Raw genomic sequence first — 24,883 nt, 5'->3', positions numbered from 1 at the left:
ACAAGCATAACCAACAGAATACAAGAGATAGAAGAAAGAATCTCAGATTCTGAAGATACCATAGAGAAAATAAACACTCTGATCAAAGAAAACAGCAAGTCCAACAAACTCTCATCACAAAATATTCAGGAAATATGGGACACAATAAAAAGACCAAACCTAAGAATAATAGGAGTAGAAGAAGGAGAAGAAGTGCAGCTCAATGGTCCAGAAAATATATTTAATAAAAGTGTAGAAGAAAACTTTCCCAACCTAAAGAAAGATATACCTATGAAGGTTCAAGAAGCATACAGAACACCGAATAGGCTAGATCAAAAAAGAACATCCCCTCGCCATATAATTATCAAAACACAAAGCATACAGAATAAGGAAATAATATTAAGAGCTGCAAAGGAAAAAGGCCAAATTACTTATAAAGGTAAACCTATCAGACTTACACCTGACTTCTCCATGGAAACCATGAAAGCCAGAAGGTCCTGGATAGATGTACTTCAGAAACTAAGAGACCATGGATGCAAGCCCAGATTACTATACCCAGCCAAGCTTTCGTTCACTATAAATGGAGAAAATAAAATTTTCCAGGATAAAAACAAATTTAAACAATACGCAGCCACAAATCCAGCCTTACAGAAAGTAATAGAAGGAAAATCACTAACCAAGGAGTCCAACAATGACCACAATAACTCAGACATCTAGAGACCCTTCACCAACACAAATCAAAGAAGGGAAACACACAAACTCTACGACTAAAAAAATGACCGGAGTTAAGATCCACTGGTCATTAATATCACTTAATGTCAATGGACTCAACTCACCTATTAAAAGGCACAGGCTAAGAGATTGGATACGAAAACAGGATCCAACATTCTGCTGTTTACAAGAAACACACCTCAACCACAAAGACAGGCACCTACTCAGAGTAAAGAGCTGGGAAAAGGCTATCAAGCAAATGGACCTAAGAAACAAGCAGGTGTGGCCATACTAATCTCTAACAAAGTTGACTTCAAACTTACATCAATCAGAAGAGATGGAGAGGGGCATTTTATACTCATAACAGGAACAGTTCAGCAGGATGAAGTCTCAATTCTGAACATCTATGCCCCTAATTTAAAAGCACCCACGTACATAAAAGAAACATTGCTAAAACTCAAGGCAGCCATCAAACCGCACACACTAATAGTAGGAGACTTCAACACTCCTCTCTCACCAATGGACAGGTCAATCAGACAGAAACCTAACAGAGAAATAAGAGAATTAATGGAGGTAATGAATCAAATGGACTTAACAGACATCTATAGAACATTCCACCCAAATAGGAAAGAATATACCTTCTTCTCTGCAGCTCATGGAACCTTCTCAAAAATAGACCACATAGTCGGTAACAAAGCAAACATCCACAGTTACAAAAAAATATTAGTAACCACCTGTGTCTTATCAGATCACCATGGATTAAAGTTAGAATTCAACAACAATGCTACCCCCAAAAAGCCTACAAACTCATGGAAACTGAACAGTCAACTACTGAACCATACCTGGATTAAGGAAGAAATTAAGAAAGAAATTAAAGTCTTCCTGGAATTCAATGAAAATAAAGAAACAACATACTTAAACTTATGCTACACTATGAAAGCAGTCCTAAGAGGAAAGTTCATAGCACTAAGTGCCCACTTAAAGAAAACAGAGAAAGCTCACATTGGAGACTTAACAGCCCAACTGAAAGCTCTAGAAAAAAAAGAAGCAGACTCACCTAGGAGGAGTAGAAGACTGGAAATAATCAAACTGAGGGCTGAAATCAACAAAATAGAAACACAGAAAACAATCCAAAGAATCAATGAAACAAAAAGCTGGTTTCTGGAGAAAATCAACAAGATTGACAAACCCCTATCCAAACTAATCAAACGGCAGAGAGAGAATTTGCAAATTAATAAGATCAGAAATGAAAAGGGGGACATAACCACAGACACAGAGGAAATTCAGAGAATCATTAGATCTTACTACAAAGGCCTATATGCCACAAAACTGGAAAATGTAAAGGAAATGGACACTTTTTTAGATAAATACCATATACCAAAGTTAAACCAGGACCAGGTGAACAATCTAAATAGACCTGTTAGTCGCAAAGAATTAGAAGAGGTTATCAAAAACCTCCCAACCAAAAAAAGCCCAGGACCAGATGGTTTCAATGCGGAATTCTACCAGAACTTCCAAGAAGACCTAATACCTATACTCCTTAATGTATTTCACAATATAGAAACAGAAGAGTCATTGCCAATTCCTTTTATGAAGCTACAGTTACTCTGATACCAAAACCGCAGAAAGACTCAACCAAGAAAGAAAATTATAGACCAATCTCACTCATGAACATCGATGCAAAAATCCTCAACAAAATAGTGGCAAACCGAATCCAAGAACACATTAGGAAAATTATTCATTATGATCAAGTAGGCTTCATCCCAGGGATGCAGGGCTGGTTCAACATACGAAAATCTATCAATGTAATCCAGCATATAAATAAACTGAAAGAAAAAAACCATATGATCATTTCATTAGATGCTGAAAAAGCATTTGACAAAATTCAACACCCCTTTATGATAAAAGTATTGGAGAGATTAGGGATACAAGGGTCATACCTAAATATAATAAAAGCTATATACAGCAAGCCGACAGCTAACATTAAATTAAATGGAGAGAAACTTAAAGCCATCCCACTAAACTCAGGAACACGACAAGGCTGTCCACTCTCGCCATACCTCTTCAATATAGTACTTGAAGTTCTAGCAATAGCAATAAGACAACATAAGGGGATCAAAGGGATTCGAATTGGAAAGGAAGAAGTTAAACTTTCGTTATTTGCAGATGATATGATAGTGTACATAAGCGACCCCAAAAACTCCACCAAAGAACTCCTACAGCTGATAAACAGCTTTAGTAATGTGGCAGGATAGAAGATAAACTCCAAAAAATCAGTCGCCCTCTTATACACAAAGGATATGGAAGCAGAGAGGGAAATCAGAGAAGCTTCACCTTTCACAATAGCCACAAACAGCATAAAATATCTTGGGGTAACTCTAACCAAGGAAGTGAAAGATCTATTTGACAAGAACTTTAAGGCATTGAAGAAAGAAATTGAGGAGTATACCAGAAAATGGAAGGACCTTCCTTGCTCTTGGATTGGGAGGATCAACATAGTAAAAATGGCAATTCTACCAAAGGCAATTTATAGATTCAATGCAATCCCCATCAGGGTCCCATCAAAATTCTTCACAGATCTTGAGAGGACAATAATCAACTTTATGTGGAAAAACAAAAAACCCAGGATAGCCAAAACAATCCTATACAATAAAGGATTGTCTGGAGGCATTACCATCCCTGACTTCAAACTCTATTACAGAGCTACAGTGATGAAAACAGTGTGGTACTGGCATAAAAACAGAGAAGTTGACCAATGGAATCGTATAGAAGACCCGAATTTTAACCCACAAACCTATGAACACCTCATTTTTGATAAAGGAGCCAAAAGTATACAATGGAAGAAAGAAAGCATTTTTAACAAATGGTGCTGGTGTGGTAATAGGGGCGGCGGGGCTGCGTTCCCAGCACACCGGCCGCCTGCTCGGCTAGCTTATGCCCCAAAATAATTACACAGACACTGTATTCTTTTAAGCACTGCTTGGCCCTTTAGCTCTAGCACTTACAGGCTAATTCTCACATCCCGATCAACCCATCTCTAATAATCTGTGAGAACTGGTCTTACTGGGAAGATTCTAGCCTAGTCCATCCTGGGTCGGAGCTTCATGCTGGGAGCAGGGCATGGCGTCTCTCTCAGGCGTCTGCTCCCTAGAGGGGAGCTGTCAAGTCTCTGAGCTCACTTCCTCTTCCTCCCAGCGTTCTGTTCTGTTTACTCCTCCCACCTATCCTCTAACCAATAAAATGGGCCAGGGCAGTTCCTTTATTAGCCAATGACCTTCCTCCATCATGCTGGCATAACTGGATGTCAACCTGTAGAAGAATGAAAATAGACCCATATCTATCACCATGCACAAAACTCAAGTCCAAATGGATTAAAGACCTCACTATCAGTCAGAACACAGTGAACCTGATAGAAGAGAAAGTGGGAAGTACCCTACAGGAGATGGGCACAGGAGATCGCTTCCTATGTGTAACCCCAACAGCACAGACTTTAAGGGCAACATTGAATAAATGGGACCTACTAAAACTAAGAAGCTTCTGTAAAGCAAAGGACACTGTCACCAAGACAAATAGGCAACCTACTGACTGGGAGAAGATCTTCACCAACCCCGCAACAGACATAGGTCTGATCTCCAAAATATATAGAGAACTCAGGAAACTAGACTTTAAAATGCTAATTAACCCAATTAAAAAATGGGGCACTGAACTGAACAGAGAATTCTCAGCAGAGGAAGTTCAAATGGCCAAAAGACACTTAAGGTCATGCTCAACCTCCTTAGCAATCAGGGAAATGCAAATCAAAACAACTTTGAGATATCATCTTACACCTGTCAGAATGGCTAAAATAAAAAACTCCAATGATAGCCTTTGCTGGAGAGGCTGTGGAGGAAGGGGAACACTCATCCGTTGCTGGTGGGAATGCAATCTTGTGCAACCACTTTGGAAATCGGTGTTTCGGTTTCTCAGGAAATTCGGGATCAACTTACCCCTGGACCCAGCAATACCACTCCTGGGAATATACCCAAAAGATGCCCTATCACATGACAAGAGCATTTGTTCAACTATGTTCATAGCAGTATTATTTTTAATAGCCAGAACCTGGAAACAACCTAGATGCCCTTCAATGGAAGAATGGATGAAGAAAGTGTGGAATATTAGAGTACTATGCTGCGTTTAAAAACAATGACTTTTCAAATTTTGCATGCAAATGGATGGAAATAGAAAACACTATCCTGAGTGAGGTATCCCAGACCCAAAAAGATGAACATGGGATGTACTCACTCATAATTGGTTTCTAGCCATAAACAAGGGTCACGGAGTCTACGCTTGGTGATCCCAAAGAAGCTAAGTAAGAAGGTGAACCAAAGGAAAAGCATATAGTTGCCCTCTTGGCTATGGGAAGTAGACAAAATTGCCGGGGAGAAAATTGAGATCTTGGGGGTGGGGTGGGATGGGGGTAAGGGGAGATGGGGAGAGAGGGGGGAGAGGGGGAGAATGGGGAGAGCTTGGGGAAGGGGGAGGATTGGGATGAAGGAAGGTTGGATGAGGGAGCACGGAAGCACGGTTCTTAGTTAAGGGAGCCACCTTAGGGTTGGCAAGAGACTTGAACATAGAGTGGCTCCCAGATACCCAAGCCGAGGTCCCCAGTTAGTTCCTTGGGCAGCTGAGGATGGGGAACCTGAAATGACCCTATCCTAGAGCAATACTGACGAATATCTTGCATATCATCATAGAACCTTCATCTGGTGATGGATGGAGACAGAGACAGAGACCCACACTGGAGCACTGGACTGAGCTCCCAAGGTCCCAATGAGGAGCAGAAGGAGGGAGAACATGAGCAAAGAAGTCGGGACCACGAGGGGAGCACCCACCCACTGAGACAGTGGAGCTGATCTATTGGGAGCTCACCAAGGCCAGCTGAACTGTGACTGAAAAAGCATGGGATAAAACTGGACTCTCTGAGCATGGCGAACAATGAGGGCTGATGAGAACCCAAGGACAATGGCACGGGGTTTTGAACCTACGTAATGTGCTGGCTTTGTGGGAGCCTAGCCAGTTTGGATGTTCACCTTCCTAGAAATGCACGGAGGGGGGAGGACCTAGGACTTACCACAGGGCAGGGAAATCTGACTGCTCTTTGGGCTGGAGAGGGAGGGAGAGAGGAGTGTGGGGAGGGGGAGAAGGGTGGGAGGAGGGGAGGGAAATGGGAGGCTGGGAGGAGGAGCAAATATGTTTTTTTTTTCTTTTCTCAATAAAAAAAAGTTAAAGAAAAAAAATTATTTCTGCCACTATTGGATCATATATAAAAAATAATTTGAAGTGAGTTTTTAACCTATAAACCAAAGTTGAAACCCTAAATTTTTTAAAAGAAAAGGCAAGGTTAGATATTTATGGCTCACAGTTTAGTATTGGCATCTTAGACTGGAACCAGAAATCTAAGGAGCAAATGTGAAAATGCTAAATCATATTGAAGTTTATTTTTATTTAAATGAAAAAAAGGTTTTAAGAAGGTAGATGGATAAACCAAAGACAGGAGGAGATACTTACCACCTTGTAACCAACAAAGGTTTAGATTTTTCATATGTAAATGGTTCCTCCAACACAGCCACAGAAAAGCAAACAATGAAACAAAGATGAGAAAAAGTCTGGAAAAAGAAATGTTGATGCAGAGCTGCAAGATCTCTCATTAGGTCTTTGAAACATTTCAGAAGAGGCACACTGGAGTAGTTAGATCTTGCAAAATTAAACCTTAGGTCTAGCTTATTGTCTGCACTTTCAATGTTAGAAATGTCTAAGAAGAGATAAACCTCAGATTTAAGAAAAACAAACAAACACCACCCCCAAAATAAACAAAGCACAAGACTATCCACACTCACATTAGCCTGTCTTGTAATTGGTGACAATGAAGTGGTTCAGGTATGCACTGAAAATTTAGAACTGTAGCATATTACCCATAAAGAAGAAGAGAAGAGACACCTGTTCAAACATTGAGATAATGAAGCTAACAGACTCTTTCCTGGTCAAATTGCCTGAAAAATTAATGTATACACTACATGATTGTATTGTTATTTCAGCAATTGTGAAATTTTAAATTGGGTTATAGATTAAATAATAATTTTGCTTCATTATTGGCATATATATCGTATATATATGATATATATATGTGTATATGTATGTATGTATGTATCGTAGCTGGGCCCTAATATCTTCCTCGGGGGAGGGTGTGAGAAGTTGCAATATCAACAAACTCAAATGCTGGGAGTTAGGTGAAAGGAATAGGACAAACTTGTTTATTTAACAACAGAAAAATCTTGTATACCCTCCCAACACCCAGACATTCTAATCCATTGACATGGTATGGTAACCTCTCATTTGGCTAGACACAATCAGGACCTTTAACAGTGCCTGTTGCTAGGCCCGCAGGCAGCTTTGTGTAGTTGCCTCTCATTGGCTAAGCATAATCAGGCCCTCTGACAGTGCCAGACAGACTCGTTTTGGCCCTGTAGGCCTTAACTTCCTACACATCCATCCTTTTTAATTTATTACATAGGAACTCAGCTGGGACCAGAGTTCTTTACTCAGGCCTTGTTAATCCTTCCTCGGGCTCAACAACTGGACTGGGCCTGTATAAGGTTGGCCTGTCTAACAAGTTTTTATCTGTCATTAACTACCAGCCCTCAAAGAGCTTTCATTCCTGGAGAGCTGCCAGGGTGGGGGGGGGACTAAGCAGTAGCCTGTTGAATTACACATAACCAGGCATGCATACCGTCCTGTGGACAGCTGCAAGAAGGGTGCATAAGAACCATGAATACCTGAAGAGACACCTTAGTTGTTGCCCTCTGAAGTCAGATCTGCTGTAGGAGACATTTAAACAGAATTAGGATTAACAATACTACCCTGCCAATTAATGCATATGTGAGCATCCAGGAGGGATCAAATAGCCTTTTATATTACTCCAAACTTTTTCAAAAACCATGATTTGTCAAAGGCCATAACATCTGCCCTTAACAAATCAGTTTGTTGGGGGGAGGATAGTTAGAGCAAGAAAGAGGAGTATATACATTACCCATCCTGGGTTATTTCCTCCTTGGTGGAAGCAGGCTGACCCCTGACCAAGTGTACATCTCTTACCAGGATCCATATTGGCATTGTGGCAATCTGAGGAAAAACACTTTCTCACAGGTTAACAGGGGAGTTGGTGGCTGACATTACAGGAGATAGGATTTCTCTATCTCACCAGAGGCAGGGATGTTTCTTGGAAGAAATACTCAGAGCTTGTCAGCTGGGCCGAGCCCCTTGCCATCAATACTGGGAAAATTCATATTGAAAAGGATCTCTGTTAAGGCCAGATGAGGATCTCTCCTAGCTCTGGTGAGACAGTCCTGGCCAACAGTTCCTTTAAGAGCTCTGTTGGTGCTCTCCACAATAGCTTGTCCCTGCAGATTGCAGGAAATGCCAATGGTATGGCATTTTCCAGGATTTCAGAAAGTCCTTGAATTGTTGAGAGACATAGAGACATTGTCAGTTTTAAGCATCCAAGGTACACCCATAGTTACCATGGCCGATTTAAGGACCTTGGCAGCACTGACACCTTCCTCCCCAGAAAGGATGAGGACATAAACAAATGAGGAACAGGTATCCATTATCACATGCACATATTAACAATTGCAAAAGGGGGCATAGTGCACATACGCTCAACAAAATTGTAGTGGTTGCTGAGGAGCTAGATGGCAGGGGCTGTTATTCTTACTTTCATGTATTGCCATAAAAATGGACTTAAACATGGGAGAAGCACAAGTTGGGCCAGGGGCGGGGTAGGGAGTCTTGGAGGCTCCGGTGCTGACAGAATGCACAGCCCGAGGGACTCCAGGGTGTTTGGTGTTGGTGAGTGGTGTTTCTGGTGCAGTAGGAATCAGCCCCATTCTGAGAAGTTGCTGGCCAACGGCCCTGTCAGCAATTGCAAGCAATATCAACAGCCAACATCACACCTGTCCAGATTTCTACTGGATTAGCCCCTTTACTGATCTCAAAACCCTCCTTGGCAATTGAACATTCCAGAATGGTAGCAGTGGTAATGCCATCTCCAGCCTCTTCATTTGTATTATTGGTAACATCTTGAATAAGTTTAGCTCTGATATTTTTGCATTTATTCTTTAAATCAATTGATTTTGCAGCAGTGACCGCATCTTTTGTCTCTTTGGGATTTCCCCCAACTCTGTTCAGAAATCACTGAACCCTTTGGCCCCATTGGTGAGCCAGGTTTGCCCAGGGGAGTCCAGGCCTCCAGTGAGCTAGCTGCAGGACTCACAGAGGCTGCCATTGACAGCAGGGAGGGATTGAAGCAGTGAGCTTCGGCAGAAGGTCGTGGCATGAGTCATGCGCAAATGATGTCATGCCCCACGAGGCATAGAGTTCACAACTGAGGCCCCACCAGGGTATGCTCGCTCCCACGACCAGCCAGGCCAGTGTGGCCACCGAGAGCACGAGGCTGAGCAGTGCTAGGCGGAGTGCTGTGGCTCCCACAGGTCCTTTAGCGGGTGCTGTGGTGCCCGCCAGTCCTTCGCAGCTTCAGGCCCAGCTCAGTCCTCCTGTACACACAACCGGGCTGCGGCTGTTCGATTCTGCTAGCTGCTCCAAGCATACTGCTGCGGAGCTGTAGTTTCCTGAAGCGGGGTTGAAGCTGACTGGAAAGCAGCAAATTCAATCTTAACTGTGGCCGCACTCTACACAACAGCCCCCTCGAGGCCTGACATAGATAGCTGAGTCCCCTCCATCAGACATTGAGAGATCAGACATGGAAGGAGTGGAGGTGAAGGAGAGGTTACCCATTTTGTAGAACGAGACAATAGTCAAAAGTGGTGGGAAACTGTGTAAAAGAAAAAGAGTGCCTTCCTAAACAGACAGGCAGACAAACCTGACAGACAACACAAAAGAAAGAAAGAATGGAGGTCTTAACACTTACCTGCCCAGGCAATCAAAAGCACACAACATCAAGGGGCCTTCCCACCAGAAATACACCGGGGGAGGGGTGTTATCCAGCACCTTGAATGAAGAGAGGAAAATGTCTAGAACCTATTCTGGGCAAATCCCTGAAATTTTCAGTCGCAACGATAAAAAGAGACTCTGGCCAGTTCAAAACCTGTGCTAGAAGTCCTTGTTCCAGTTGCATCTCTTTTATCACCTTAGTCATTATTTCTTAATCTTTTCACTTTGTTTTTAAATGAAAATAGTTATGGGCTGGAGATTTGGTCAGCCTGGAATGCGCTTGGTATATAAACATGAGGATCTGAGTTTAGGTCTAGCACCAAGAGAAAAGCTGGGTCACACCACAGATATCAGTAACCCCAATGCTGGGAGGAGAAAGACAGATTGCAGCAGATCACTTGCTGGCTACTTTAGCCAACATCAAACCTGTCTCAAGATAATAACTTGGAGAAGCAATTAAGGAAGACATCTTGATGTCAACCTCTGGCCTCCACACAGACCTGCCCAGACAAGCGCTTTCACACACACACACACACACACACACACACACACACACACAATCCCAATATATATTTACCACTTGTTGCACACACATTTTAGTTATATTTTGTGACAATATAAAAATTTATATCATATTATCATTTATTATCATCACTGTTGATAGAAGTTCCCAGAGTCATTAGGAAAAGAAGTATTATACAGAAAACTGAAATTGGATATGTGTATGATTCAGGAATCTAACTTCTGATACCCATCCAAAGACATTGAAGGATATATACCATAGAGAGATATCTTGACCTTTACAGCCATTATTCACAGCAGCTAAGACAAGAAGATCACCTAGGTGTTGAGCATGAGATGAACAGATAAAAAACAACTTTTAAGCTGTCAGACACAGTGGAGGTCCTATCATTTCTAACAGCATAGAGAAACCAGGAGGGCATTATGCTAGATGAAATAAACAGCAGAGGGAATGATGAAATATCATATAATTTGACTTGTGGGTTGGATTTTTGAAAAGTTAAACTCCTATTCATAGAAGACAGGGTGCTTGTTACCAGGGCCTATAGAAGTAGGTTGCATGGGAGAATAGTAAATAATATAAGCAGTAAATTATATAAGAAGAATAAGCTTTTGTGATGTAATTCAGAGAAAAAGGGAATATAATATATAGTGCATTGCTTCTATCATGAGAGTAAGTAATGAGCCTGGGAGGTAAGTGAAAGTGAGGGCATTGGTGACCTGACAGCTTGTGCAGACCTGTTTAGATCTCAGTATATGAAGCAATAGGGAAGAATGCAAGGGACTTAGGGGGCTTTTCTCAGGTTCTGATTGGCATTTCACAAAATTCCTTTGACAAATTGAAGGATTGTACATTTTTGGAAAGAAACAGAACAAGTAATGTGTTGCTAAAATCTTTCCTTGGCAAAAAGAAAGGCCTTAGGGTAAAATGTAGGCAAGGTGGGTACTAGCTGAAGCAGATGTGCTTAGGGGGCTGAAGACAAAGGATTTCTCCTTGGTTCACTAAAGGAATGAGGGAGAAGAAGTAAAACACATAGGTTCATGGGAGAAAAACGCAAAGTAAGAGTAGGTTCAAGTGCTTAGCTTCTCAAAGTACTCTATGTTCTCTGTGTAATGACCAAGGATCTGGAACTCAGGAGAAATATAAGCTGGGTTTCTGCTAAGGAGAGGAATGCACAGATAGTCTCTCTAATGAACTATTAACAAATAACTAATAATAAGCTAGTATAGGAATGAAGAAAATTTTCAAGGAAAACGATATACATGGGAGTTTTCATCCTAACATCTTCAAAATAAAATTCCCTATGTTTCCTTTGATAATTGGCTTCTAATTTAAAATGTTTTGCCCATTAATTGGTTTTGACTGTTAAATGATAAAAGTGTCCGCAGTCCAGTTTTCAGGGACTGCTGCTCTAATTCCTCTCACTATGTCACATTTCTTGACAGAATCTGTGCTCACAGAATGTGACATAAAAAGTCTGCATAGAGAAGATCTCTTCAAAGATTGTCAGCAGGCCAGCTGAACCTGTAGAAGAAATCAAAAGAAAGGCAATATCATTTTTGATATGCTTGATATATTCAGTGCTGTTAAAATTTTCTAGCTAAAAATAGAGCAAATTATGCAGTATCCTGAGTGTAGTGATGCATTTCCTAAAAAGTAGTTAATAAATATAAAAGTATAAATTCAAATAGAGAGTTATAATGCACCTTCCTACCTATGGAAAAGATAATATACAGTGTTCTCTCTCTCTCTCTCTCTCTCTCTCTCTCTCTCTCTCTCTCTCTCTCTCTGTGTGTGTGTGTGTGTGTGTGTGTGTGTGTGTGTGTGTGAATGCCAGTAGGAACATGAAGGTGAAGAAGTAGAAACAAACAAAAGGTCAAATGAGTACTTGAAGAATGGTTCTCAATAACACACTAGTCAAGCAATTTAGAATTATTAACAGAAAATAGATAGTTGCTCCTTCCATTTCTTCTAGATAAACCTTAAAACCATATTATCTAGCTTTCACTACTGCTACTAGTAATAGTAATAATACATACTACAGAAAAATAAAAAAATAAAACAGAGAAAAAAGCTGAACAGTTAGAGCACTGGCTGTTCTTCCAAAAGACCTGGGTTCAGATCCCAACGACCACATGACAGTTCACAGTTGTCTATAAATCCAGTTCCAAGGATCTTAATTATGTCCTTTTCTGGCCTCTTCTGACAGTTCACACATGTGAAGCATTGACATACATGTAGGCAAAATACCAATTACATACAAATAAATTAATCTCATAAAATAAAATAAACAAATCTGGTTTTTCAACCACCTTATCTTGAAACAAAATATTTATCTTTGGGTCAGAATAATCTTTGAAATGTGCACATTCTTGATACATTAACCATGGAAATACAACTTAATCTGAAAATATTATGTTTTGTAAAAATATGTTGTTGTATTTACCTCCATTTCAATGATTCGCCATTTAGAAATTAGAACTAGAGTGATGAAAATTGTGTTAGAGTCAACAACGGGAGCACATTATCCATCTTCCTCATGTATACTATAAATTATTCGCAAGTAATATACCCTACAACAAAGTTTAAGAGGTTAAGTAAACTTCTGAGAGTAGTAAGGGATGCTGAATATGTGCTACTATTATAATAAGATTGACAATGGCCTTGGTGGATTACTTAGAGAAAGTATAATGTCCTTTTATTAAATTGCTGAACCTTTTCCATGAAATCATGGCACCATGGAGAGCAATCTGAGATTTCCTCATTGACATTTAAACAATGCCTTTCCACACAACAAGTGTTGAGAAAATAATAGATCAAGCCATATGGTCTTATCTGGTTCATGCCCCCAAAGGTTCAGAGAATGGACCTGGCTTTATAAATCTCAACAAATTAAATAAACGTTTTGCACTTGTAACTTTTACCTTTGAGCAAAAAAAAAATGAATTGCTACTAAGGGAGCCACAAAGTTAAGAGACCTTGTAAACAAAGGAACAGAAGGCTGTCTACATCGTCACACCAAATTAACAAAACACACGACAAGCTGCCACCAATTTTTCACAGCTTAACAAAACAGACAGTTAAATTATTGCAGCTTATGTGGAGAAACTGTATGAAGGAAACATTTATAAATTCCATTCCTTATTTTGATCACTAATGGGGAAAATATGTCAAAAAAAAACTCTCAAGAAATTGAACGTTTGTAATAGCAGGGACATGGTTTTAAAAACAATGAATCTAATCCTATTCTACTCTCTGTCATACTCACAAACCCAAATCCCAAGGTTGCATCTCCCCATAATCTGCCTGAACTGGCAGGGGTGTCTAAGGCTCAACCAGTGAGCCACATCCCTGGGAATCAAAATTATGTTTCTGTAGGACCCAGTTTCTAGTCAGTCATTTAAAATCCATTTACTACGTCATGCACTGTTGGTTTAGAATCAAGACTTCTGATTTGCTTTGGTATTTAGAAGTTCTTAGGAGAATTATCATTCCCAAATCACTATTATATATGAGTGAGTTGGCATGATCCTTTCTAACTCAGATCCCAAATATCAAGTGATGTGATTTTCTTCTGGATACATTAAAAGTCATTTATGGAAATTCCATCCTCATTCTTTCCCTCTAGTGTTATGATTTAAAGTAAGATATTTTGTCCATCTCTACTGGCATTGATGTGCTCCTAATTGCCAGTGTTTTCAATTTTCACCCAATTTACTTCATCTTCCAAAAGAAACATCTCAAGAGAAAAACAAAAATCCCCATTCTAAACATAATTATTAGCTTAATTTTGGCTCTTAACATCTCCATAAACTTATTAAATCAAAAATTTTAGTGCCTATGAGTTAAATCAAATCCTACAAGAAGAGAACAAAATATTTGTAAACAAAAAGAAAAAAACATGAATCCAAGACATTTCAATCATTTTTTATTCATTCTTTCCATTATTGTGTATGCATGTATATTGTTTGTATGTTTGCACTGTCATGCACACATGTGAGGATCAGAAAATAACTTTCAGAAGTTTGTTCTCTCTTTCCACCATGTGGGCACCAGGAATTGAATTCAGGACCCCAGGCTTGGCCCATCTGTTGAGTCATCCTTTTGGTTCACAATCATGAATTTCTAAAATGTTGTATTCAGTAAAGGTTTATGGGTTTTTTTTTTCAAATTTATAACAGGGCTTTTGTACCAAGTCTATGGATTAATTGTTTTCATAAATTATCTACAGCTCTCACTTTCCGCTTTGAGAGACATAGTGGAAGGTCGTGAAATCTTGTGGGCACTGCACTCAGAAGGGATTCATGTGTTTCTCCAAGGGAGTGGGTGCAGCACCACAGGATGTCATGAGAGCTGATAGTTTTAGAAGATTTCAGCTTTCTATGCTGCCTCTTCTCACCCCCACCTCCTCTCTGTGATAGGGCGCTAAGCTCATCGTGATGAATTTTCCTGAGTAAGTGAAATTATTCTCTGTAAAACTTACCCAGATCAAATATTTTGTTCTAGAACATAAAGACTTTGGAGACTGGTAGGTAAGGATGCTTGCCCGCAAATATGATGGAATGAGTTTGATCTCTCTCTCTCTCTCTCTCTCTCTCTCTCTCTCTCTCTCTCTCTCTGTGTGTGTGTGTGTGTGTGTGTGTTTATATTTTATAAACTAACAGGGATCATGAAAGTGAGCAAAGAGATCTTAATAGAGTGGGGAAGTAGAAAGGGTCCTAGAGGGCATGTAATAAGGAAACAGAAGAGGGGGCTATTTGGAGGAAGAAAGGGAGTCAGCTAGAGGAAAGGCAGTGAGTCAAGGGAAGAAATAAGAACTGACACGTATATGCAAAAGTCATCATGAGACTCATTACCTTGCATGATAACTGAGATGTTAATTAAATTTAAAAACCAGAAAACTGGAGTTTCTCATCTTTGGAAAAACATTAGGAAGAAGGAATTGGATGAGTATACTCCAATAAACCTCCCTATAACTGGAGTACCAATATAACAATAGCCTGTGCTCCTTATATGACATTTTTTAACAATGAAGTAAGTTTCAACAGGTCCAATGGTAAGGGATTCTGCAAGAAAGAGTAAATGACATAAGCAGCAATATGTGAAGTCCATGATTTGTTAACAATTTTCAAGTGCCCAGAGGGCAGGGTGTTGGAGGCAGAAGTCTCTTTCAGGCTGATGCCAATCTATATTTATTGGGTCCACTGAGTACCAGTGTATTGTTTTATGATTTATTGGTGTGTGTTTAACTGATACATTAAACTCCTAGATGGAAAAATGAATAAAGAGAACACTTGTTTTAAAGAGAGGAACACAAATGCAGTCTTTCTTGAAAGATATCCAAAAGAGGATGTGGGCTGATATAGAAAAGAATAGACAAGTAGATGAATAGATAAATAAATAAGAAAATGATCACAATAGAATTCAAGAATTGAGTAAAATGGCCTACCAAAGTTTTTATTTTGCTGTGTATTTTAATTTTTTTCCACATTAAAATTAAAAAGTAATATTTTCATAAGCCTAAGACCTTGAGTGAATTTTTACTTAGCTTGACTACACATACCCTTGCTCAGCTTTTCACTGTGGAGAGGAATGAACTATTTAAATCATCTAGGTCCTAGATATCCTCCAGATTTTCTCGTTTCCTTGTTTGTGTCAGGGAAACACCTATAACCACCATTAAGAGCAGTGATCTAGGACACTGTGGCTTAGCTCCCCCAACAGAAACAGTTAATCTCCTTATAGTGTGTCAGGGGTGACTCAGAGTGGACCCACTCTGTCATACTCTGGACTGTGACTCTGGAATAGGTGTCAACAAATCAAACCTCACACATTTGTCCAAAGCAAACTACCTGTTTCGGCAGATGTGTTGCTTCTTTTGTCGCTTAAGGCTCAGCTATTGCTTTCTCAGGCAAGTGTTATTTCATCTAGGAATTGCACAGTCTTAAACTGAGGCTTTGCATATGGAATCTTCAAGAGATTGTATTGACATTGTAAGCTCAGATTCAGACTTTTGGAGATTCTAAAATCAAACAGATACATATGACAGATTTTTGAGATGAACAGTGACAATCTTCATTCAAGACATTTTCTTTCAGCAAGACTGAACTAATGGATTGAGATATAATTGCTCCTCCTTTTCCCTAATAAGAGAATGCTGTAGCTTGTCATTGATAAGTATCATGTAAAATCATTAGCAGGCATTATAGTAAGTCATCCTTGGATATTATGATAATTCATTCCTGAACCATTGTACTAGGCTATTTCTGAATTATCACTGAACATAGCGCTTAGTTATCTTTTGGTTTTGCTAAGTTGAAAATTTTGCCAAGTCACCATTTGAGTTTTTGATGAGTCACTTGAGTGGTAATGCTAAGTAATCATTTTATCCTTTTACTAGTCATCTTTACGGGCATTTAATGAATTATTATTTGAACATTGTTTTTTTGATTTCACCTTGCTCATTTTAGTGAACTGCTGTTTACATTTCTGCTGTATCATACTTTATAAATTTGCTGAGTCATGTTTGATTTTTTTTTGCTGAGTTGGTATTTATGTTTTGATGTCAGATACACTGTCTTGTTGAGCGACTCTTTATATTTTTCTTAGTCATTATTTGACTGCTGTATGTCTTTGCAAATGAGAATTGTCTTTTAACACACTCCATCACCATCATTAAAATGTTTCTAACGTTTAACTCTGTTAAACCACGAGAGTGATTTTGGTATGCTTACTCTAGCTCCACCTTCTTAAGGCTTTAGATTCTGGCTATATTTTTAGTTTTACCTTTTACCATTATTGACCTTGCTTACCTTTGCCATTTCTTGTACGTTTGACTTTTTGTTGCTGCTATATCTCTTACTTGGATCATTATTCTTATAACTCTTCATATAATTTATTTTTTCCTTCATACTTTTCAAAAAATGTTCCAAGAACAGAAAGTCAGTATCTGATTACCTCATTTAAAATTATAACTCCTTTTTGCTACCCATGACTTCTCCTGCCTTACTTTTTATTATAACACTCATTTTCATCTTCATATTATTTATGTAATTAGTAGTCCACACATCCTTATAAATGTAGGTATAGAGACATATTTTATCTAGTGGAGCACTGCTACTGCCTGAAAGAACAGGCACTCAAACTTACTTTTCCATTAAAAATTTACAAAAAGCTAACCATCTAACGCCACCCAGCAGAGGTGATGATTATTGCCTCATGAAGTCTCCACATCTCCTATCTATTTTTAAAAGACTGAAAAAGTACGCCGGGCGGTGGTGGCGCACGCCTTTAATCCCAGCACTTGGGAGGCAGAGGCAGGCGGATCTCTGTGAGTTCGAGACCAGCCTGGTCTACAAGAGCTAGTTCCAGGACAGGATCCAAAACCACAGAGAAACCCTGTCTCGAAAAACTAAAAAAAAAAAAAAAAAAAAAAGACTGAAAAAGTAACTGAACAAATTAATCCCTATCCCCATGAGTTACATAGTCCCTCAGTCTTGCTAGAAAATGTGAAATTTTAAGTTCTATTGAACAAACAGCAAGGGTGAGGGGAGCATAATTTCATAAAAAAAGGATGGATGTAGGTAAGAAAATTGAATAACTTATTTTCACTTTCATTTACTCAACAAATATTGATAGAGAACTGATCATAAGCCAAGAGCTACAGAAAGTGGGATACAGCAGGAACTTGGCAAATAAAAGTCCTCCTCTTATAAATCTTTCATTTAGTGAAGGAAGCTGCAAGTGTATATGACTGTCTATCCAAAAATCCACAGGCAAATGAATCATTGAGAATAAATACAACTGAGTTATTTTTGTCTTGATACTGTCTGTATGTGCTGTAAAATATTAATTCCAATGGAAAAGTGTAGAAGCCCTCGTAAACATTCATGATGTAAACATTGAGTCACTATTACTCTAGCATCAATTGTAATTTCATAGATGTATTCTCACTGAGGAAATTTATTTCCTGTATGTTCTATAATCACAGTTCGTAAACTTGAGTGTTAATTTCCAAAGGAACACAGCTTATCCAACGTGAATTACACACGCTTTTAATTCTATCACAAACCAGTGCTGCAACATAAACTTTTCTACAACTATTTTCTCTTTGATCTTCAGCTTATTGGCCATACTCTGCATCTTTATTTTATTTAAGCATAAAGTATGTGCAGAGAAGCTGATGTTCAGCAATCTTTCTATGAACACTACTTTCTTTCTAATCATATAAAGGAATCATTAAATAAAAGAAGTGATGGAGAAAGACTACTATAGTCCATGCAAGGAGCACACATGGTCTACTATTCTTATTTTTATAGAAAGTCTTTTGATGCCAAAGAAACTGAATGGGTATGATTTAAACATGTTACAATAAACTTCAACTTCACTTCTTCTTTAAAACTTGACTTACTGGGTGTGCTGTTTGAAGAGCAAGTTTCTGAAACATTGAGGTCAGGAAAGCAACTTCCTAGACAATTAGAATATGACCAATTATGTTCAATGTCATTCTATGAATCAGAGGTGACTAGATTCCTTTAAATCTACAAACGTAAATTACTATATCATGGTTAAAATCTGGTTCATATGCAGTGCTTTGATTGTTTCTGCATCAGTTCACTTTGTTAACTGCAAATTTGAATGCTGTAGTCTTTTAAGATTATCTACTGTAAGTCTTCTTAGGCCCACAGGACTGCACCTAGTATCCTTGAAGTAGTAAGGGCAGCGGAGGGGCTGCGTCCCCAACACCCCAACCGCCTGCCCGGCTAGCTTATGCCCCGAAATAATTACATGGACACTGTATTCTTTTAAACACTGCTTGGCCCATTCTCTTCTAGGCTAATTCTCACATATTAATTTAGCCCATTTCTAATCATCTATGTATGGCACCCCAAGGTGCGCTTACCAGGAAGATTCTAGCCTATGTCCATCCTGGGTCGGAGCTTCATCCCGGGAGTGGGGCATGGCGTCTCTCTCAGGCGTCTGCTCCTGAGAGAGCTGTGTAGTCTCTGAGCTCACTTCCTCTTCCTCCCAGCGTTCTGTTCTGTTTACTCCTCCCACCTATCCTCTAACCAATAAAATGGGCCAGGGCAGTTCCTTTATTAGCCAATGACCTTCCTCCATCATTTCCCCTTTGTCATGGTGTTGCGGGAGGTCCTCCCACTCCTCCAGCCTATCACCGCTGAGGTACCAGCCCACTGGGGCGTGGTTTCTCTCCCTTTAAAAAAGCGGCCACTTCCCTCTCCTCTCTCTCTTCACTTCCTGCTCCGCCTGCGACTAGACTCCTTTCCTGGTTGCTTAGAGGGCTGTTGCCTGGGACATTGATCTGTGAGTTTTTTCCCCTTTAAATAAATACCACCCTAATAATCATAACCCCGAATTGGTGTGGCATTGTTTGTGACTTACGCCTTCATTTTGGCGCCCAACGTGGGGCAACTGCTTCCATATAAAGCCTGAGACAGCTTGGGAAGTAATTCTAGAACAAAATGAAAGCATTGTGCCTGGTTTCTTGGTAGCATCAATTTCTCGGTTCTACTCTGCTTGCTAGAGGCAAGCAAGCGCTCTCATCTAAGAGAAGCTTCCTGACTCAGCTTTAGCTGCAAAACCCTGCAGCTCATTAAGAGGTCCTGACACGAAACACTTAAATGATGTTGACGAAAAGCTGAACACATGCTTTTCGGTTTTCAGCCGTAGCAGGAAAAAAGCTGTGCCATTTAAAAATGCCAGCTTTCTGGGCTGTCCTGCCAGGGCAAACTCTGACTCTTTTACGCAGGCGGTTTGTGCAGTTTGCAAGCACAGGCTGCTGAAGCTTGCTTGCTGGCTACAGCCAGTACCTCAGCCATGAGGCTGGAAAGCTAAGGATTGGGCTGGATCCAGCCGGCAAAGCCACGCCTTTAATCCTACTCATATTGCTTGGTAAATTAAAGACTCAGAAAAGGAGAGATATACAGTAAAGAGAGATTCAGTGGTCAGAAAAAGAGAGATATACAGTAAAGAGAGATTCAAAGACAAAGAAAATTTCAAAATGGTTTGAAGTGTGTTAAAAATATATGCAGACTAAAAGTTGAAGTTCTTAAAGTAAAAAACAAAAAAAGGAAGAGAGTTGTTGTGTGTGGTAGCACACGCCTTTAATCCCAGTGCCTAGAAGGCAGAGGCAAACAGATCTCTGTGAGTTCAAGGTGTAGTAGCATACACCTTTAATCCCGAATGCCTGGGAGGCAGAGACAGGCGGATCTCTGAGAGTTCAAAGACAGCCTGGTCTACAGAGTTACTTCAGGTCAAAGATACAGAGAACCTGTCTCAAAAAGCAAAGAGTTAAAAGTAAAAATAAACTAAATAGAGGTTAAAACAAAGCTGCACAAAGATGAAAAATACACAGAGAATTTTGATACTGTATGCTATTATGCTCTCTTTGAATTGTTTGAATGCTGAGGAAGGAGCAACAGCTGCTAAAAGATATTTACTTATAAATGCTGCTGAACTAATCCAACATAGATATTTTGAATTTGGATCTAAGGATATGATACTTTGGAAAGGAGTTTCTTATTTTGTTTTCACAGAGGATGAGACGCTGTTCATTTCTTCTATTCCGATTTGGTATGATGGACCACGCCCTCCTGAAGGGTTGCAGTGAACATCTTCAGAAAATTGCTTCGCTCAACTGCCAACTGAGATGAAACTAGCACACAGGTTATACCATGTAAGACTAATTAACGACGCCCCCATTCAGCAGGAAGCAGTTTGGAGAGAAAAAACTGTGCCCATATTCCCAAATATGGTTTATAAGCGTTCTTTTACATTTTAAGGGGGATATGATATAGATATGAATAATTTACATTAGTATAGATTTTGCTTTATTGATAGAGATTTAAGGTCAATTTTGTTATATGTATAAGTGTTTCTGATTTTGATTAAGGTATTGTGATTGTGTAGTTCATTTAAATATGTACTGTATAATTAAGAAATATAGGTTGTTAATGGATAATCATCGATAATAGTAAAGCTTGTAGTCATGTTAGTTAGATTTTCTAGATATATAGAGATATATTTTAGATAGACATTCTTCATGTCTTTCAAAGATTACAGAATAGGACATTTAATGTTTTAATAACAGGACTTTTCATGACAATGAGACACTCTGCTCCTGGCAGCACCAATCTACTTCAAGAGGAAGATGGGCATCGAAGAGGCTCGTTATGGAGTTTGATAGCCATTTGGGCAAGAAACTGCTCTTGCCTGGACTATTGCATAAACTGGACACAGAGAACCCGCAGAGAGGACTACTGAACTTGCCTAAGGTGAGATGATCTTTCGGGGTTCCTGATTCATGAAAGAGTCTGCGAGACATTCTGCAGGACACAACAGATAGTGACTGAACTGACTTTGAATTTTCCTGCTTTATGGAAATGTCTGCTGGATACCATGGGCCTGAAGGCTGAAGATGGATGCCCCAATGGTACAAAAGAACTTTGGGTGACTGTCCAGGCAGCCAGATGTCTTTGTCATTTCTAGAGTTTGAAGTTTCTTAGTTCTTGTTTACTTAGGTAATATTATATCTTTCTGGAGTCATTGATGGAGTTAAGAATAGTTAGTTATAGTTATAGTTTTCCTTAGTTATGATAAAGATTATTGTAACTTTTACTTGATAACTGTTTTGTTATATGTAATTTTGTTATGTTAAAGTTAAAGCCTTTTTTTTTTTTGTTTAAACCGAAAAAGGGGAAATGATGGAGGAAGGTCATTGGCTAATAACGGAACTGCCCTGGCCCATTTTATTGGTTAGAGGATAGGTGGGAGGAGTAAACAGAACAGAACGCTGGGAGGAAGAGGAAGTGAGCTCAGAGACTACACAGCTCTCTCAGGAGCAGACGCCTGAGAGAGACGCCATGCCCCGCTCCCGGGATGAAGCTCCGACCCAGGATGGACATAGGCTAGAATCTTCCTGGTAAGCGCACCTTGGGGTGCCATACATAGATGATTAGAAATGGGCTAAATTAATATGTGAGAATTAGCCTAGAAGAGAATGGGCCAAGCAGTGTTTAAAAGAATACAGTGTCCGTGTAATTATTTCGGGGCATAAGCTAGCCAGGCAGGCGGTTGGGGTGTTGGGGACGCAGCCCCTCCGCTGCCCTTACTACTTCATATCCTGATTCTGATGAGTCTTCATGAAGGAAGTGGATGTGGCTATAGTCAAATACCTTGGGAAAAAACATCAACTGTGATTTAGAAATCATTGAGACGCATGGTTTAAGACCTAGTAGAAAGTATTTCCTGTCCCTATGGTTAGAGTTTCATTGGGCCTGGATTTCAAGGCAAGAAGATTGGTAATTTTATGAATGCTATATCTCTACCCACAAAGAGTGATCTAAACTTTTAAATAATCTGAGAGTACTATTTTAACATTTTGTTTTTCTTCCATTATCTCCCAACTTAATCTCTGTTCCTTCAGTAGGAACAGTCTAGGTTCATCTATGCTGGGAAAATCATAGGATCCAACATAAATGCCTATATATATTTTACATGTACATTACATATATATATATATATATATATATATATATATATTTAAAATGTGCATCTCCTTGTATATATTTGTTATATCATTTAATTCTTTCTACTCCTCTATGAGATAACAATTAAGAGCATCTTTATTTCATCAAAGAATTTCACCTTGAAAGAATTTCATATATTTTTTCACTTCTGGGATTAAAATATAGGTATTTTCAAATCCACGTCATATTATTTGGGAGGAAGTGATAGTTGTATCTTATTAAAATATATGGTATTATTTGGAGAGAAATGACTATGGTTTTTCATCCATATCCAGACCTAGATAGGGGGTTAACTTTAAGCATAGAACATATGTTACTCTGCTATTTATTATACACACAAATGCATACAATATATCACATGCACACATTTGATTGCTAGAGCAGTTTCACAGAGAGATCATAATTTCTGCTCTCTTTATTGAGTCTTCTTTTGATTAATCTTTTCCAAGAATTTTCTTGTTCCTCAGGACTCAAAATGTAGGGTCTACTTTGATTATAGAAGAGTCCCATAGTAGAGAGAGGTTCATCTCTATCCCAGGCTAGGTCTCAAATGAATAGCAACCCTCAGGTTTTAGTGTTTTATTTAGAATTTTATATCGTTTTCAAAGAGAAAACACACTTGAGAGATAAAACAAACATTCCTATCAGAGATTTAACCACTATGGCTATAAGACCATACCCTTTTCTTTTACACCTTTCCTATAAATCTTGCTCATTTATTCAAGAAAATTGGCATTTGAAAATACCAAAGCAATATTACATACACGAATAGATTTGTGTAAGTCGTCATATTATTGACAGATATCTAAAGTCTAAACAGGTTAAATGGATCTCTGCTTGAGATGCTTAAAAGTTTTTTGGAGAGCACAATTTCACTGATTTATTGGTAAATCATTAGAAACAATCAGCATCATACTACAGAGGTTCAGGTTGCTAACGATCTTTACCTAAAGAAGCTCATAAATTGCCTTTGTTTTCTTCATGACTTACTTTGCAAATCGTTTGCTATATTTTGTTGCCTTGTTTGGTTGTTTTGCCTTGCTTTTCCTGTCCTGTACCTCCATTTTGTAGCAAAGAATTAGGGATCAAATGGGAGAGCTAGTGCACTATGTTGAAAACCTGGGAAATGTAAAGAAAAATATTACTTTGAGCCATGTTTCTAAGGGTCAGAGGTGACTCATAAAGAATTATCACATTCCTAACAAAGATTATGCTCCTTTGGATGCTTCTGTCTCAGAGGTTTTCACCATTCCAGTTTTTGTTGCATTAATATCTGCATATTCATCTCTCAGTTCACTATGAGGTACATACCTCCCCACATAGAGACAATAAAACATAGAAGGATAGGCACTGCACTACTTTGATTGTTCTTTCTCTCTCTCTTACTCTAGATAGATAGATAGATAGATAGATAGATAGATAGATAGATAGACATGTATAGATATTTACTTAAAAATAATAGTAAAGGGGTAAAATATTTAGAGTACAGTTATCATTAATGATGACAAAAAGTAAAAGTATAATATTTATAACTTTTTACCCTTTTATCATAAAATAAAATCTAATCTAACAAAATTGTATTAACCACCCTCACCCTAGTCTCATTTTAATAAAAGCAAAAATAGGGGGAAATTATCAAGTGTATTCTGTTTAACTTGGCAAGAACTTACTTTTGTTACTTTGACCACTTTATTAAAAGAATCAAATTTGTTCAAGAGAATAATTTAAATCAGACTTTTGAGGAAATATAGGTCTAACTCTCAAACCTTTTGCAAAACACTTTAGGAACAGGCAACATCAACAGTTACATTTTTTTTGTACACACAATAGTGATTTGGGTTCTTGATTAACTGGAAGTCAGTCATGCTCAAAATCATCCTCATCTTCGCTGCTTCTCTTGCTGCCTGGTAGTCTAACAGCTGAGATTCTCATGCCTCTTACAGGCCATCCATTATGTCAGCATTGTGAGGGTGTCCTCCCTGCAACATCATGCCAAAACTTGTTACAGTGCTAGAAAAATCTTAGTGTAGCCACAGTCACAACAGGTGCAATTTCATTGCTGTTATTCCTTTGTTCATAGGCTTTTCTGGAAGTATGGAAGATAATGCTGAGTCATGCAGTTTTGTGAATGACTAGG

The sequence above is a fragment of the Microtus oregoni genome, unplaced genomic scaffold (genome assembly GCF_018167655.1).
Source record: "Microtus oregoni isolate MIOR12 unplaced genomic scaffold, Mior012 000026F_ref0000081, whole genome shotgun sequence".
Lineage (NCBI taxonomy): Eukaryota > Metazoa > Chordata > Mammalia > Rodentia > Cricetidae > Microtus > Microtus oregoni.
The sequence above is the reverse complement of the archived record's forward strand: the minus strand, read 5'-3'. Positions refer to the sequence as shown.